The sequence below is a fragment of the Mus caroli genome, chromosome 19 (assembly GCF_900094665.2).
Source record: "Mus caroli chromosome 19, CAROLI_EIJ_v1.1, whole genome shotgun sequence".
Taxonomy (NCBI): Eukaryota; Metazoa; Chordata; class Mammalia; order Rodentia; family Muridae; genus Mus; species Mus caroli.
This window is the reverse complement of record NC_034588.1, coordinates 7075473-7093886: the sequence shown is the minus strand read 5'-3', so window position 1 is coordinate 7093886 and position 18414 is coordinate 7075473. Positions and strand designations below refer to the sequence as shown.

General features: G+C 45.8%; 1 pseudogene; it reads right to left on the bottom strand.

Annotated features, from left to right (window-relative positions):
* Nucleotides 1–3904: 3904 nt before the first annotated feature.
* On the bottom strand, nt 3905–9501 carry LOC110285975 (annotated as a pseudogene).
* Between the last annotated feature and the right edge of the window lie 8913 nt (nt 9502–18414).

Below are 18414 nucleotides of genomic sequence, written 5' to 3'. Positions count from 1 at the left end.
GTCTGCTGTGGATATTGTGAAGACTAGAGGCTTCAATGGAATATTGGTCTGCAGCAGTATGTCTTGTGCCTTTACCTTCAGTGTGTGCCTAGACCACTTGGTTGGGTCAGATGGGGTCCCACCCAGAGGTTCTAATGCCAGACATGTCAGCATGTCCTGATAGGGCATTTGAACATGCTTCCTGTTGGTAAATGGAGCCTATTCCTTGGGAAAGGCCTGTCCTGTGACTCAGCTCTGCCACATAGTCCTTCAGCCTCATCACTTCTCAAGCTCTGCCATGTTTGCTGCTGGGGATTGGAAGGACTTGAGGAAGTCCTCGTGCTGGGGGCTAATCAGGAAAGGAATGCCCTCAAGCTGACTTTGGGACCTGTGCTTACAAATGGGGGTGGGAGGTGCGGAGGTTTAAACTGCAAAACCACCAGCTACTACATAAACGCTCAGTGAAGGACGGCCTTGCTTCTGATAGCTCCTGATGCCATTTTTCCTGGAACTGGGGTTAGCCACCTGTGGTAGGAAGGACAAATCAAAGTATAGTTATTTTGGATATAGCTATAGTAAAGCCAATTTGTTTTTCCATTACCTCCAACTCCTTACGTGACCTGAGAAGCTGACAGGCTTACTATGGAAACCTGTTGAGAAGATGTTTGCCGGTTGCTTTAGGTCAACATACAAATGCAGTAGTGCTTTAAACAGGGAACAGCGGACACAGACGTCTGAAGTCTAGACTCTTCCCACCAATACAGAGTTCATTCAGATGTGTACATACAGTGCAGCTTATTCCGTGTATCCTCACACGTAACCGTTGAGGAAACTGGAAGGCATGTCTGTCTTAAACCACAAAATCTAACTCACTTGTTAAAACACTTATCTAGTGCTTAGAAAACCAAAGGATGGCAAATAACATGGTGAATGCACAGGTTCTTCCATGTTCAATTCAGAACACCAACTTTTCTAAGTAATGGATTTGTAGCCAGTACCGTAAGACAAAAAGAAAAAGGTAAGAATTAAAATTCTTCGGGGGTTGGGGTGTGCCTCAGTGGTCGAAACTGTCCTTATATTGGGCTTTGGGTTCAGTCCCAGCACGGCAAGCTTGAGAAGATGATGTAGAGAATTGAGTATATCTAGTAAAACGAGTGAACTTCCTGCACAAGACTTCCCAAGTGTTAGGATCATAGAATAGTAGTGTCTGGAGATTTTAGGAATACACTTGACAGGAGTCTGAAACTCAGTGAAAACTAAAACACTGTTGAGAGAAATTAACAAAGACAAGTGGGGAGAGTGGGGGCAGATACCATACTCATGGGTGGAAATCCTTATGAAAATCTCAGGCTCTGCCTCCAGATGCCTCACCAAGTCCAATACCTTTTTTCTGGCTTATGGTGGGGGCAGGGTAGAAGTTTATGAAAAATGGGTTCAAAAATGTTAGCTGCAGCAGACTTACAAAATAGGACATCACAGTTGTTGAGATATTGTCGAAGTCAGCGTGATTTTTGCATAAAGACAAGCCTGGAACTCTGTGTCTTCTAGAAGTAGACCTATGCTTATCTGATGGCTTGGCTTTCGAGAAAGGCAGTTGGGATTGGGGAGCAGGCACTGCTCACATGCTCTCAGAAAGTACTAGGTATGTTAAAAAGCTCATAAGGAATGCTAGGTTTAACTCATAATTGAATGAAGGATTGACATTAAAGCTAAAAATAAAACTAAAGGAGCCAGCTTAATGGGATAGGTGCTTGCCACCAAGCCTGATCTGAGTTTGATAAATGGGACCTAGACAGTGAAAGAACACTGACTTCTGCCAGTTGTCCTTTGACCTCTGCATGTGTACCGTGTTATGTGTGCACCTCCTTCCATTACATACATAAGTGGACCAACTACTACTACCACCTTCAACAAAAAGTGTTTTCCAGAGATTTCTTGATACAAAATTTTGAACTATAAAAAAGAAAAGGACAAATAGATAAAAAAAAAAAAATCACAACTTTTGTTTTTTAAAGTCAGTGCTGTTTCTTTGTTTTTATCCATCCTGGGGAGGGATGGTACACTTACACATGCACACACAGTTTTGTTGCCTAGAACCCTAATGTGTCTTCCTTATTTCTCCCCCCTCCCCCCCCAGACAGGGTTTCTCTGTGTAGCCCTGGCTGTCCTGGAACTCACTCTGTAGACCAGGTTGGTCTACAACTCAGAAATCCGTCTGCCTCTGCCTCCCAAGTGTTGGGATTAAAGGCGTGGGCCACCATGTCCAGCTGTCTTCCTTATCTTGCCATTCAAACATATTACTACCAACACCAAGTACAGCACTAACACTTTTCTCTATTGTATCATAATTGCAGTGGGATATAAAAATTGTCCATTTTACATATAAGTCCATAGAACATTTGCTTGTAACTGAACTAATTAGCCAGTTCAGGACTCCTCATCCGTGTCTGCATCTATCCTTCACATTAGGAGGATGCCCAGGACACTAAAACAGGAATGGTGGTCATAGCTATAAAGAAAAATCCAAGGCTAGATGAGGAAGTCTTTAACAGAAGACTTTGGAATTCTGGGCAGGAGAGATGGCTCAGTATAAAGGCTCTAGTCTGCTAAGCCTGCTGACCCGAGCTCAATCCCTGGGACCCACATGGTGAAAGGGGAGAACCAACTCTCAGAAGTTGTCCTCTAATGTCCACAGTGGTATGTGTATGTTCAGAAATGTATAAAATAAAATGTTTGGAACTTTAAATTGTGGTCTAGGTGTATTTTAGAAGATGGTGTTTGTTTCATTTTGCCAAAAAGATTGCAATATGAGGGTATTCTCTTTAAATCAATTTTGTTGGGGCAAATAGGTCAAGCAGAATGATGTATTTAAAAACAAATATTTGTTTTCATGTGTACGTGTGTGTGTGTGTGTGTGTGTGTGTGTGTTTGAGTGAGTTCATGTGTACCACATACCTGCAACAGCCTGTGTGGGTCAGAAGAGGGCATTGAGTACCCTGGAACTGGAGTTGCAAGTGGTTGTGAGCCACTATGTAGGTGCTGGGAATCCCTCTACAAAAGAATCCAGTCCTCTTAAGCCAACTCTCCAGCTCCTTTTACATTTAATTTTATTGTTTTTTTAAGCTTAAAAATTAAAAAGTTATTTTCATACAGCATATTCCAATGATGGTTTTCTCTTCCATATCTTCTCCCATATCTTCCCCACCTCTGTACCCTTTCAAATCCATACCTTCTTTCTCTCTCAAGAAAACAGGCAGATAAAAAAAGAAACTGTAAAACAAAATGACCAGACAACAGCAGTAACAACAAACTAAGAGCATCACACACACACACTCCAAAATTGTAAAGCATTCTATACAAGTAAAAGACCATAGGGCTTTATTTTATTTTATTTTATTTTATTTTATTTTTAAAAAGCTCAAACAAAGCAATGTGAGATTAAAAAAATTAAAAGTTATCCCCTCAAATACCTTTGAGTTCCTTTTATGTTGGCCATACCTGGACATGATGGAGTCTGCCCTAAATTGTACCCAGTGAGACTTGGGGAAACTAATTTTTCCTTTGTGAGTTGCTGATAATTGGATACAGCTTCTTGGGGATGGGAGCTCATGTCTACGTCCCTCTCCTATTAGTGCTGGGACCCCTATCTGGTTTGGATCTTTGAAGGTCCAATTCACACTGCTACTATCTCTGGGTTCATTTGTGTGGCAGTCCTGTTGTGATTGGAAGACACTGTTTTCTTGGTGATTTCCATCCTCTCTTCCTCTTACCTTTCTACCTCCTCTTCTGTATAGCTCCCTGAATCCTGAGGGGAGGTCTTTGATGAAGAAATACCACTTAGGACTAAATGTCCCAGGGTCTCTCATTCTGCACATTGTCCAGCTGTGGCTGTCCCCTTTACTTCCCATCTACTGCAGAAGGAGACTTATTTGATGATAGCTAGTTTAGACTGATCTGTGGGTATAGCAGAATGGCATCAAGAGTTATTTTATGTTGCTTTAGCAAAACTGTAAGGCCCCGGATGCTGGGCCTCCGCTCAAGTCCCGGGATGAGCTGGCCAGCACCCCAGTGTCCCGAGAGAAAACCACACCTGATGCAAACTGCAAGAGGTTCTATTATCAGCTAGCTGAGGACGAAGTCCCTCTACTGTGCAGGGCGACCCTGAGTGGTGACAGTAGGGGGTTTTTAACAGCTAGCTGAGGAATTGGGAGGAGTTGGGAGGAGATGGGAGGAGCTGGGAGGAGAGTTGGGAGGAGTTGGGAGGAGAGTTGGCTACAGCTCCTTTCTGGTGAGGGGGGGAGTGAGCTGCAGCCTCCTCTCNAGCGTCTATCTCCATGTCCTTGGCACAGGAAGGCAGGCATCTCCGGTTGTACAGTATAGAAACAAAAAGATCTTTTGCTGGCTATAGAGAACAAAGAGCTTCTTTCTAGCTGTATTTTTAAAGATCAGGGAAAGCAAGCTTGGGGAACATTCAGGGGCTTTACCTTCCAGGGAGAAACGCTCTAAGTCGGGGTCTCACATTCCCCACTCCTTCTAGTACATAGTTCTAATCTTAGAACTAGGAAAATTAAACCTCTGGCCCAGTTGTCAAACAAAGCCAACATGAGGTCGCAACTTTAGGATTTGTAACATTGAGAGCCTCAGAAGCCCCTCGAATGAGACTAGAGAGTCTATCCTCAGTAGTAGGAGGGAGGGAGGAGGTTCCTGTGCCATGTCTGGTGAGTGTGAGCAAGGCCAGACCAGTGGGCCGCAGGGCTGGGAGTGGGAGCTGGGTGCAGGCTGGAGGAGCAGCGGGACTTGTCAGAAGCACCAGGTAGGGTCCCTTTCTATCTGGGTTCAAGGTTGCTGAAATGGTACCGCCGGACCAGGACAGGATCTCCTATTTGAAATTTATGTGGCACCACAGTTGTTCCTGGTTCATATGTTTTTTCAGCAATTCACAGGCGTCTTTTCTGACCAGTTCTAGGACCTTTAAGTGAGTTAGCAGGGGTTGGGAAAAAAGGAACATCAAGGTCATTTTCCTGCTTTTGTTAAGGGGGGCGGTCTCCCACGAAGGAGTTCAAAGGGTGTAAGTTTAAATTTTCTTGGGGTATTCTGTACTCGGAACAAGGCGAAGGGAAGGAGAGCTGTCCAATCTTTTCCGCTGGTCTCTAAAGCCAATTTAGTTAAAATTTTTTTTTAATGTTCTATTTACCCGCTCTACCTGTCCTGAACTCTGGGGTCTATAAACACAATGTAACTTTTAATCTATCCCCAATTGTCTGGCTAACCCTTGGCTTACCTGGGCAAAGAAGGAGGGGCCATTGTCTGACGAAAGTACCTTAAGGATGTCAAATCTTGGGAGAATTTTCTCTAATATCTTCTTTGCCACGACATTGGCAGTCTCCTTCTTAGTGGGGAAGGCTTCGACCCACCCTGAAAAAGTGTCTATAAAAACTAATAGATATTTATTACCGTACTTGGCTGGTTTAACTTCAGTAAAATCTACTTCCCAGTATGCCCCTGGCCGGTCACCTCCTAGCCGCCTTCCAAGGGCATTCTTGTGGTGCCCGGCATTGGTGATAGCACAGGCTTGACATTTATCAACAATCTCTTGGGCAACGTCGGGAGTTTTATTGGCTACATATTGTTGCCCTTCTCTGGTGGGCAGGACCGAGCGACCATCTTGGGTCTTAGCCACTCCCTGGGGAGTATAACCACATATCTCAGGTATTTTTCCTATTAGTTCCTGATCTTCTGGAGTGTAGTCAAAGCCTGTGTCTTTGAGTTCATAATGGTCCTTAAGTTCTTTATTCTTCTCTCTAGCTATGAAGATCATAGCTCCTTGGGCCGCCTGTTTAGCAGCCAGGTCAGCCATCTGATTTCCCTTTGCTATGGCATCATGGCCTTTCTGGTGACCAGGGAATGTATGATGGCCAGTTTTTTTGGCAAGTGTATGGCTTCTAATAGGCTCAAGATTTCTTCTTTATTTTTAATATCTTTCCCAGNAGATGTGAGTAACCCCCTTTGCCTATAGATTGCCCCATGTATGTGAGCGGTGGCGAAAGCATACCTGCTGTCTGTGTAGATATTGATGTTCTTCCCTTCTGCCAGCCGCAAGGTTTGGGTGAGTGCGATTAGCTCTGCTCTCTGGGCTGTCGTCCCTTCAGGCAAGCTGCTGGCCCAGATAGTTTGTTTTCTGTTGACCACTGCTGCCCCTGCTTTTCGCTTTTCTTCGACCAAAAAGCTGCTACCATCCGTGTACCAGTTGGGGCAGCCTGGCCATGGCTGGTCAGTGAGGTCTTTCCTAGTTCTGGTTTATTTTACCAGGATGTCCATACACTGGTGCACTAGTAGGGAGTCGGCTTCTGGCAGCAAGGTGGCAGGATTCAGGACAGCAGGGGGTGCAAACTGCACTCTCTCAGTCAGTAATAGGCTCTGATAATGGGTCATGCGAGCATTAGTCATCCAGCGATCAGGTGGTTGTCTAGCAATGCTTTCTAAGGCATGGGGGGCTATCACTATAGTTTATTGACCTAGAGTCAGTTTGTCAGCATCTTTGAGAAGTAATGCCACAGCAGTGATAGCTTTTAAGCAATATGGCCAGCCACTGGCCACTGGGTCTAATTTTTTTTGACAAGTAGGCCACAGGTCATTTCTATGGCCCTAGAGCTTGGGTCAGGACCCCTCTCGCTATTCTTGCTCTTTCGTCTACATAGAGAGTGAAAGGCTTAGTCAGGTCCGGCAGGGCTAGGGCTGGTGCACTAAGCAAGGCCTTTTTAATCTCTTTCAAGGCCTCCTGGTGTATAGGGGTCCATGAGAAAGTCCCAGTCTCTTTAGTAAGGGGGTAGAGTGGGGCTGCCAGGGTGGCAAAGCTTGGGATCCAGAGCCTACAAAACCCAGCCGTGCCCAGAAATTCCCTCACCTGCTTCGAGGTTGTTGGGATGGGGATTTGAGTCACAGTCTTTTTCTGAGCTTCTGTCAGTCACTGTTTCCCTCCCCTGAGAGTATAACCCAAATAGGTTACTTCTGTCTGGCAAAGCTGTGCTTTCTTAGCAGATGCCTTGTATCCCAACTCGCTCAATTCTGCCAGTAATTTCTCAGTTCCCAGTCTGCACTCTTGCTCGGTGGTGGCAGCAAGAAGCAGGTCATCAACATACTGGAGGAGAGTAATTTGGGGGGTTTTCTGACCTGAACGGCGCCAAGTCCTGGTGAAGGGCCTCATCAAAGAGAGTAGGAGAGTTCTTGAATCCTTGAGGCAAACGTGTCCAAGTTAGTTGTCCAGCCTGTCCCGAATCTGGGTCTCTCCACTCGAAAGCAAAGATTACCTGACTCATGGGATGTAGTTTTAGGCAGAAGAATGCGTCCTTCAGGTCCAGTACCGTATACCATTGTCTGTCAGGGGGAAGAGAACTGAGTAGATTGTAGGGGTTAGGGACAGTAGGATGAATATCTTGTACTCATTTGTTTACTTTTCTTAAGTCTTGTACTGGCCGATAATCATTAGTGCCTGGCTTTTTAACTGGTAGCAACGGGGTATTCCAGGGAGACTGACAAGGGACCAAAACACCTAGTTCTATGAGCCTTTGAATATGAGGTCTGATGCCCTCTTGGGCCTCCTTGCTCATGGGGTATTGTTGTACCCCGATAGGAGTTGTACCAGTTTTCAGCGTCACAACAATGGGGGTGGGCATTCAGGAATGACGAGGAAGGAATGAGTTACTTGGCTTTTTTCCAAATCAACTTTCCTATCAGTGGTCCAAGAGTATAGTTTCTGACCAGTAGCCCCTATTACTATGGTTTTCTTGTTCCTAAATTTCTCCAGTGGCTCTTTCAAGACTGAAAACTCTGCTCCAGTATCAACAAGGAAATCTGTAGGGGTCCCCTCCACAGTTAGGGTTATCCTAGGCTCGGGGAGGGGGCCCGAGCCCCGTCTCCCCTTGTCATCATCTTCTAGGGTAAGGACCTTGGATGGTCTGATGTCTGTCTTTTTCTTGGGGCAGTCTCTTGCCCAGTGTCCCTTTTCTTTACAGTATACACATTGGTCCTTATCTAAAGGTGGTCGTGAAGGTCTTCTGGAGTTCTGAGGTCTTTTTGGCCCTGTGTTGCCCAGGTACCCTGTCTGCCTACTTCCTCTCTACCTACTTCCTCTACCTTTTCTATAAACTTCCTTATCATCTGCGAATGTAGCCACAACCCTAGTTAAATTTCTTTTCAGCCTTCTATCTTGTCTACTTTCTCTTTTCTCATCCTCTTTTTTCTTTGTCAGTCTCTCTCTTATGGTACACTTTCTCTGCCTCCTTAACCAGATCTTGCAAAGATAATGTTTGCAGACTCTCTAGATGCTGTAACCTTTTCCTAATGTCAGAAGCAGACTGCCCAATGAAAGCCATGGCTACCGCCGCCTGCTGGCCCTCTGACGTAGGGTCAAAGGGAGTATAACGCCTGTATGCTTCTAAGAGGCGCTCCAAAACCACTGCTGGGGGCTCCTTTTCCTCTTGTAGGAACTCTCTTACCTTGGCCAAATTGGTGGAGCGCCTGCCAGCTCCCTTCAGTCCTGCTACCAGAGCCTGGCGGAAAAATGTCAACTGCTCCCTACCTTCAGGCCTGTTAGGGTCCCAGTCAGGACGTGTCAAATGGAAGCCTGCATCCATTTCATTTGGAAGTTGTGTTGGCCGTCCATTGGCCCCCAGCACATTCTTTCTTGCCTCCAGCAGAATCCTTTCCTTCTCCTCTGTGGTGAAAAGAATCTGTAAAAGCTGCTGACAATCATCCCAAGTGGGCTGATGAGAGAACATGAGAGATTTCATTAGATTAGTAAGGCTAGAGGGGTCTTCAGAGAAGGGGGCATGATTTGCCTTTCAATTATAGAGATTAGAGGAGGAAAAAGGCCAGTACTGAAGGGGCTGCAGTTGTCTGGGGTCCGCTGGAGGAGGGCCATAAGTACGTAAAGGCAGTGCGGTGGTTGAGTCTGGTCCCTCTGGGCTCCGTGCCCACTGGCTTTGGGTTCCAGCAGCTGGTCCCTCCCTCGTGTCTCTAGCAGCACCCTGTTGAGAGATCTGGGAGGGGATCGGTTGGGGACATGGGGGTGGGGTGTTACGCCATTCTGGAGGTTCTTCTATCTCTGGATAGATCCTGGGAGGAGCCGAGGGCTGCAGTTCAGCCCCTGCCGTTTTTATCTTAGTTTTTTTTTTTCTCTGAGTGGCAGAGAGCCAGGACTCGGGAGCCCGGCTTGTTCCTCTGAACCCAAGGCTTCAACCAGGAGGGGGGGGNGTCTTGCGCTAAATTTTCCCAGATGAGAATGTAGGGCACCTGATCTGGTTGAGACCCCGGTCCTCTCTGCATAACAACATGTTTAACGGCAGAAATCACAATCAAATCAAGGGTGCCTTCTGGTGGCCAACCAACATCAAAAGCTGGCCATTCCATAGAGCAGAAAGTTCTCTAAAATCTCTTTCTGACATCCACAGACAGATTGTGAGTCTTAATTTCAGTCCAATGCTCGAGAGTCAGTCCCAGGGGAGTGCTAATAGTCTGTCCCATCGTCAAAGTCACATACAGGGAAACAAACAATATAGACACAAAAAGACTACGATAACCGAGACCAGGAGCACACTCTCACTTGGTACCCAGTAACAGAAACAGACGGCCGAGTGAGCACACTCTCACTTGGTACCCAGTAACAGAAACAGACGGCCGAGTGAGCACACTCTCACTTGGTACCCAGTAACAGAAACAGACAACCGAGTGAGCACACTCTCACTTGGCACCCAGTAACAGAAACAGACAACCAAGTGAGCACACTCTCACTTGGTACCCAGTAACAGAAACAGACGGCCGAGTGAGCACACTCTCACTTGGTACCCAGTAACAGAAACAGACGGCCTAGTGAGCAAACTCTCACTTGGTACCCAGTAACAGAAACAGACGGCCGAGTGAGCACACTCTCACTTGGCACCCAGTAACAGAAACAGACGGCCGAGTGAGCAAACTCTCACTTGGTACCCAGTAACAGAAACAGACGGCCGAGTGAGCACACTCTCACTTGGCACCCCGATGGGAAATCTCTAGGCGTCCTTGGAGCTCCCTCAGACCTCCTGGGACGTCTCCCAGGGTGGCAGCCGGTTACTCCTGACACGTCTGTCAGTAACCCTCCCCTTCATCCCGGACAGGGAGTTCGTTGCTCTCACGAGCACGGACGACTGCAAACCAAGAATACCGATTCAGATACAGCCGGCAGACAAAGATATAGACAAAGATAGACAAAGATAGGCAAAGATAGACAAAGATAGGATCCTACCTCCAAGTGGGGTCTCTGAGAACTGGGGTAGGCCACAAATCCCGGTGGACGAGCCCCCACATGTAAGGCCCCAGATGCTGGGCCTCCGCTCAAGTCCCGGGATGAGCTGGCCAGCACCCCAGTGTCCCGAGAGAAAACCACACCTGATGCAAACTGCAAGAGGTTTTATTATCAGCTAGCTGAGGACGAAGTCCCTCTACTGTGCAGGGCGACCCTGAGTGGTGACAGTAGGGGGTTTTTAACAGCTAGCTGAGGAATTGGGAGGAGTTGGGAGGAGATGGGAGGAGCTGGGAGGAGAGTTGGGAGGAGTTGGGAGGAGAGTTGGCTACAGCTCCTTTCTGGTGAGGGGGGGGGGAGTGAGCTGCAGCCTCCTCTCCAGCGTCTATCTCCATGTCCTTGGCACAGGAAGGCAGGCATCTCCGGTTGTACAGTATAGAAACAAAAAGATCTTTTGCTGGCTATAGAGAACAAAGAGCTTCTTTCTAGCTGTATTTTTAAAGATCAGGGAAANCAAGCTTGGGGAACATTCAGGGGCTTTACCTTCCAGGGAGAAACGCTCTAAGTCGGGGTCTCACAAAACAACAGTATTCAGTTTTTTCCTAGGTCCATCTAGCCTCAGATTTTTGACCAGCCAAGCATGTTGGAGACAGGTTCCATCTTGGAGTGGGCCTTAATCTTCTCATAATGGTTGGTTACTCCAACAAAATTTGTGCCACTACTGCACCAGCATATAATGCAGACAGTTCATCATTGTAGATCAAAGGGTTTGTAGCAGGGCTTATGCTTATCTTTCGTTGGTAGCATACAGAGCCTCATCTAGTACCATGAATCAGTAGGGGTGATGTCTCTAAGTAATGAGATATATAGTGTTGTCTAAGAGGAATAATTTTAAATGCATTTTTTTTAAGAGTTTGCATTTGCTGTCAGTGATTTTTTAGTAGCTGTCAGAACAAAAGACCCCTTGAGCTGTCTGGAAATCTTGTAAGACCAGCATGACCCTGTTACTTTCTCTCAGAGCATGGTGGTTATTTTATTTTTTTAGACTTGTTTTATTTGCATTCCAGTCATTATACCCCTCTGTACCCCTTTCCACAGTTCCTCACATCATTCTTCCTCCCCCTTGCCTCAGAGAGGATCCCCCCAACCAGGCCTCCCCCTTCCCTGAGGCCTCAAATCTTTTGATGATTAAGTGCATCTTCTCCCACTGAGGCCAGACCAGGCAGTCCTCTGGTACATATGTGCCAGGGACCTTGCACCAACCTGTGGATGCTCCTGGTTGGTGGCTCAGTATCAGGGAGCTCCCTGGCGTCTGGGTTAGTTGAGACTGCTAGTCTTCCTATGGGGTCGATCTCCCTTTCAGCTTCTTCAATCCTTCCCCTAATTCAAGCATAGATGTCCCTGACTTCAGTCCAGTAAGGTTGGGTGTAAGTACCTGCTTCTGTCTCCCTTAGCTGCTGGTAGGGACTCTCAGAGGACAGCCATGCCAGGCTCCTGTCATAAGCACATCATAGCATAGTAATGTCAGGCCTTGGTATCTCCACATGACATGGGTCTCTAGTTGGGCTGGTCATTGGACCGCCTTTCAGTCTCTTTTCCATTTTTGTCTCTGCAGTTCTTTTAGACAGGAATAATTCTGGGTCAGGAATTTTGATTGTGGATTATTAGCCCAGTCCCTCCACTAGAATCCCTGTTTATCTATGTACTGGAGGTGGCTTCTTTGAGTTCCCTTTCCCCAATGTTGGACATTTTAGCTAAGGTCACCCCCCATTAGGTTCTGAGAGTCTCTCACCTCCTGGATCTCTGGTACTCCCTAGAGGTTCCTCCACTTCCCATCCTCCAAGGCTGCTTGTCTCCTTTCATTCTCTTGGCCCTCTGGGCTTCTCTCCTGTCCCCTCACCCCCATATCTGAACTAGTTCCCTTTCTCCCCTCCCTCTCTCCCACTCAGGTCTCTCCCTCCTTTAGCCACCCGTGATTATTTTCTTCTCCCTTCTGAGTAGGATTGAAGCCACCTCACTTGGACATTTCTGCTTGTCACACTTCTTACAATTTGTAGGTTGTATCTTGGGCATTCTGTACTTTTTGGCTAATATCCACTTATCAGTGAATACATACCATGCATGTTCTTTTGGGTCTGAGTTAACTCACTCAGGATGATATTTTCTAGTTTCATCCATATGCCTACAAAATTCATGATGTTCATGATTTATATTATTATTATTATTATTATTATTATTATTATTATTATTATTTTGTTTTTTTCGAGACAGGGTTTCTCTGTATAGTCCTGGCTGTCCTGGAACTCACTTTGTAGAAATCTGCCTTCCTCTGTCTCCTGAGTGCTGGGATTAAAGGCGTATGCCACCACACCTGGCTATGAGTAGTGTTTCTTAAAATGAACCTACTTATAAAGATTGAACTTCAATGTGATGGCATTCTACAAAGAATCTGGGAATTTATCCTAATATTTGCAATACCCCACTAATGCTGTTCGGAATTATATTGTTAAATGGATGGAACTAGAAAATGTTATATTTAGTGAGGTAACTCAGACCCAAAAAAGTGAACTTCACACGAACTTCACTTTCTTATTTGTGGATTTTAGCTTTGAATCTGCAGATGTGAGCATGTGACCTGGAGTAGCTACAGAAACCAGGGAAGTGAAAAGGGACCATGTAGGGCAAGGGAGGAGCGCTAGAGACAGGGATAGTAAGATGTTGGATGTTGTGATGGCTATTCTTGGTTGCAAGCTTGACGGCATACATCTGGAATTAGCTAAAACCCAAGCTGCTGAGTATATCTGTGAGAGATTTTTTTTGACTGGATCATTTGAGGTGGGAAGCCACACCTTTAAATCTGTGTTACAGGTTCTGGTGGCAGCCTAAATAGAGGCCATAGAAGGAAGTGCTTGTTCTTTGCCTACTTGTCCTCTCACTGGGAGGTTCACTTCTTCACTGGTATCAGAGCCTATTTCTTTGGTTCTGGCATGTACTGAAGAGCAGCTGAGACATCCAGCCTCACAGACTGAACAGTTATTAGACTCCCCAGTCAGGAGTCAGTCATTTTTGGAATAGTCAGACTACAGCTTGGGTAGACATTCCAATAAATTTGTCTCTGCAAGTGAGTGTGTGTGTGTGTGTTTGTGTGTGTGTATGTGTGTGTGTGTGTGTGTGCATTCAGTTCTGTTTCTTTGTAGAACCCTAATATAGGTGCTTTGAAGGGGAAATGGGAAAAACAGGGCAGGGGAACTTTTAATTAGTGGGGGGCAAAATAGAGTAAGAGGGAGGAAAGAGGAATTAAAAAAAGCCACCAAGGATAATTGTTCAAGGCACAGGGAAACATTGTTTCTTTAAAATTCATATATAAATGTACGTGTATACGTAATATAGTTTAAGTAGAGTTTCTATGTGGGGTGATAAGGCTGTGTTGGGCCAGTGTGATTATCTTAAGATTAGTAGCCATCTTATTACAAGGTCAAAATAAATTCCTATTTTCTGTAAAACTTGGGTTTGACTAGGACTTACTTCATTTTATGATATTTTTCCACGCTCTGCACTCTATACCCTGACCACTACTCTGATAAAATCTTCTGTAAAATGATTTTGAAATGTTCATTCAAGTTTCTACATAACTAGAATTCCTCTGGAAATCCTCCAGCCCTCGCAACTCCTCCAGCCATGCAGTTTTGGGGCTAATATAAACCTCATCTTCTGTGTTCAACACTATTTTTCTCAAACCTCACAGTAGGGAAATTGCCCTGTCTGGCAGAGAATAAAGCTTGAGTAATTTGTGCAAAGAGTTTGAGAATGGTCTTTACTCTCCTTCAACGGGACTAACAACCATAGGCTGTAAATGTAACTTTTATTCTCCTGAATTGTTGTCTTTGATGCTTACTGCCTCTGAGATGCCAAATCTTTTAAGTTCAGACTTCATTTTAGAGAAACTGACCTAAGTTTGAACTCAGGTAAACTAACAGGCTGGTACCTAGCATTAGTCTCCAAGTTGCTCCCCAGAAAACCCCAGCCTAGCTCCAGTCTCTAGGCTAATCCCTAACAAGACCAGCGGTTCCAGGTTACACCCTCAACAAGACCAGCGTCTCCAGGTTATTCCCCCAACAAATCTACACCCCCAGGTTATAAGCCCACCCCCCTGCCTAATGACCACCAATGCAGAGGGGAACAGAAATTAAGTTTATGATCTGACTCCCAACACCAGTCAATTATGTTAAAGGTCACAGGAGCTTTCCAATTAGATTAGAGCTTGTACATGTACTCCCTGCTTATTGCTTACTATAAAGCCTTGTCCCGATAGACATTCAGGGCTCCCCACCACCAAAACCGTCCTGCGTGATGGTGGTGCATTGGGGGAGGGGCGGGTAAAGGGAGTTGAGTTAGCTCAAAAAGAATAAAGACCCTGCTGAGAGTTGTACCAGATTGGCTCCTGTCTGTGTTTTGGGGGAACACTAACATCTCCTTGGCACACTCCTATCTGCTAACCTAGGCCTTGTCTAAATTCTAGCCTTCATACAATTTAATCTAGGTCTAGAATGTTTTCAGCCTCTGAGACTTGTGGTGAATAAGCTCACCCTTTCTAGTTATTTCTGAGCTCTGGCTGGCCAGTTCAACTCAGCTGTTCTGGCCCAAACTCCTCTCCAAGCTGACTGATTTAACCTAACATCTCTCAGTGTCTTACTGAATTGCTCAGCATTGGCCTCATGCTAACTTTGGCAATATGCTATAAAGCAATATGAACAAGCAAGGATCATCCTAGAAAGCTGCTTCATTTAGATCACCACAGGAAAAGTCTTTGTCTAAGAGTCACTCTTTTTTGTTTTCTTTTGGATATTTTCTCTATTTACATTTCAAATGTTATCTCCTTTCCCTGTCCCTCTCCAAAATACCCTATCCCATTCTCTCTTCCCCTGCTTCTATGAGGGTGTTCCCCTCCCCCTGCCTCCCCACCCTGGCATTCCTCTCTATTGGGGCATCGAGCCTTCACAGGACCAAGAGCCTCTTCTCCCACAGATGCCTGACAAGGTCATCCTTTACTACATATGCAGCTGAAGCCATGTACACTACTTGGTTGGTGGCTTAGTCCCTGGGAGCTCTGGGGGGTCTGGTTGGTTGCTACTGTTGTTCTTCCTATGGGGTTGCAAACTCTTTCAGTTCCTCCAGTTCTTTCTCTAACTTCTTCTGATCCTGAGCTCAGTCCAATGGTTGGCTTCGAGCATCCACTGTATTTGTCAGGCTCTGGCAGAGACTCTCAGGACACAGCTATATCAGGTTCCTGTCAGCATGCACTTTTTGGAATTCACAATAGTGTCTGTGTTTGGTGACTGTATATGGGATGCATCCCCAGGTAGGCCAGTCTCTGGATGGTCTTTCCTTTAGTCTCTGCTCCATACTTTATCTCAGTATTTGCTCTTATGAGTACTTTGTTCCCCCTTCTAAGAAGGACTGGAACACCCACACTTTGGTCTTCCTTCTTCTTAGTTACATGTAGTCTGTGAATTATATCTTGGATTTTCTGAGCTTTTAGTGTAATATCCACTTCTCAGTGAGTACCTAACATGTGTGCTCTTTTGTGATTGGGTTACCTAACCCAGGATGATATTTTCTAGTTCCATCCATTTGCCTAAGAATTTCATGAATTCATTGTTTTTAATAGCTGAGTAGTATTCCATTGTGTAAATGTAACACCTTTTCTGTATTTATTCCTCTGTTGAAGGACATCTGGGTTCTTTCCAGCTTCTGGCTATTATAAATAAGGCTGCTATGAACATAATGGAGCATGAATCCTTGTTGGAGCATCTTCTGAGTATATGCCCAGGAGTGGTATAGCTGGGTCCTCAGGTAATACTATGTCCAATTTTCTGAGGAACCACCAGACTGATTTCCAAAGTGGTTGTACCAGCTTGCAATCCGACCAACAATGGAGGTGTGTTCCTCTTTCTCCACATCCTCACCAGCATCTGTCACTTGAGTTTTTGATCTTAGTCATTCTGACCAGTGTGAGGTGGAATCTCAGGGTTGTTTTGGTTTGCATTTCCCTGATGACTAAGGATGTTGAACATTTTTTTAGGTGCTTCTTGGACATTGGATATTCCTCAATTGAGAATTCTTTGTTTAACTCTGTACCCCATTTTTATTAGGGTTATTTGGTTCTCTGGAGTCTAACTTCTTGAGTTCTTTTTATATATTGGATATATATTGGTAAAGATCTTGTCCTGATCTGTTGGTTGCCATTTTGTCCTATTGACAGTGTCCTTTGCCTTACAGAAGCTTTTCAATTTTATGAGATCCTATTTGCCCATAGTTGATCTTAGAGCCTGAGCCATTGGTGTTCCGTTCAGGAAAATTTCCCCTGCGTCAATGTGTTCAAGGTTCTTTCCCACTTCTCTTCTATTAGGTTCAATGTATCTGGTTTTATATGGAAATCCTTGAGCCACTTGGATTTGGGTTTTGTGAAAGGAGATAAAAATGGATTGAGAGAAAATAAAACTTGAGACCTGTGATTCATGTAATTTATGTCAAATAGCCCAAAGAGTTGTTTGTGAGCTTTGAAACCTGGGGCTGAGAAATAGCAGAACAGGCCAGGACATGCCTGGGCAGGCCTGTCATTAAGACATTCCTGAGGCTGCTTGGCCATAAAGATAAAGAGAATGACATGTCTGGACTGGCCCGGCACCCCCCTATCTCCCACCCTTCTGACCTAAGTTAAATGTTATCTGCATGTACAGTCTGCTGATGTTTAAATGAACCAATCATGTGAAACCGCGCCAATTCCTCCCCCAGCCCCAGACCCTTTTCTATAAAAACCCCTAGCTTTCAAGTCTCGTGGTCGAATCCACTGTCTCCTGCGTGAGATATGTTTTGACCCAGAGCTCTGCCATTAAACTGCCTTGTGTATTTACATCAAGACAGTCTGTTCATGATTCTTGGGTGCACACCAAATCGGGAGTTGAGTGGGGGTTTCCCCACTAGGTTCTTTCATTTGGAGGCCCCAGTGAGATCTGTGTGACACCCAGGAACCCTGAAAGACCCCTTGGAGGTACGTTTGTTTGTGTGAGTCTTACATGTTGTCTGTTGTTTAAGTGTGGTACCGCTGAATTTGTGTCTTGGTTTTTCAGTTCTGAGATTGTGGATTTGTGTCTTAGTTTTTCAGTTCTGAGATTTTGGTTTTGAGTCCCACCTTGTGTCTTGGTTTTACAGTTTTGAGATTGTGGGTTTGAGTCCCACCTCGTGTCTTGGTTTTACAGTTCTGAGATTGTGGGTTGAAGTCCCACCTCGTGTCTTGGTTTTACAGTTTTGAGATTGTGGGTTTGAGTCCCACCTCATGTCTTGGTTTTACAGTTCTGGGATTGTGGGTTTGAGTCCCGCCCGGGTCCCCAGTTCTGGTATTCTGTATTCTGGCAGCTGCCACTGTGGACCGTAAGGACCCAGTAGCCACGAGGGGGAGACGTCCAGAAGGCCCCACAAGCTGCGACCCCTGGAAGAAGTTCCAAGGGTGAGGGGCAGTCAAAAAGATCTGACTGTCATCTGGCAGAGTGAGGAACAAGTGTGCTTAGATACTGGTGTCTTTTTTTTTCTCTGTTACTGTCTTGTTTCTGTTGTAGTTTTAATCATGGACAGAATCTGTGTGTGTCAACCCTTTGTCTCTGACTGTGGACTTGGACTGACTTTAGGGCAGAATTTGTCAGTGATAGTTAAGAAAAACAACTCGGCGCTGTTTTCTCAAGAACGGGCCTGCTCCCCTGTGCGTGCCTCTGACTGCTCAGAGGAGCTCCGGGATGCAGCCGCAAGGCTAGACTGGGGACTTCTGGCTTCGGTGGCAGCAGCGCACACAGGTTGAGGCAAGGCGCCACTCGGGAAACCACAGCCGGGGGGGGGGGGGGGACAGCCGGGGGCGGGGTGGGGAACACAGGCAAGAAGGTTTCTCCAGGACGCCTGCCCCACCACCACCACACATTTTGCTGCCCACGGGATGGGCAAGAAAAGAAAGAGGGGTGAGGCCTGCGGGGGCCCCCCACCCTGGCCCCGCTTGACTCTGCTCCCTGCCCTCTTCTAGGGTGGTCCTGCCCTAAGCTGCTAACCAGTGAGGGAGACATCTTCCCACTTAAAAACTCCTGTCCCAGGTAAGGAGCACCTACGAGTCTACT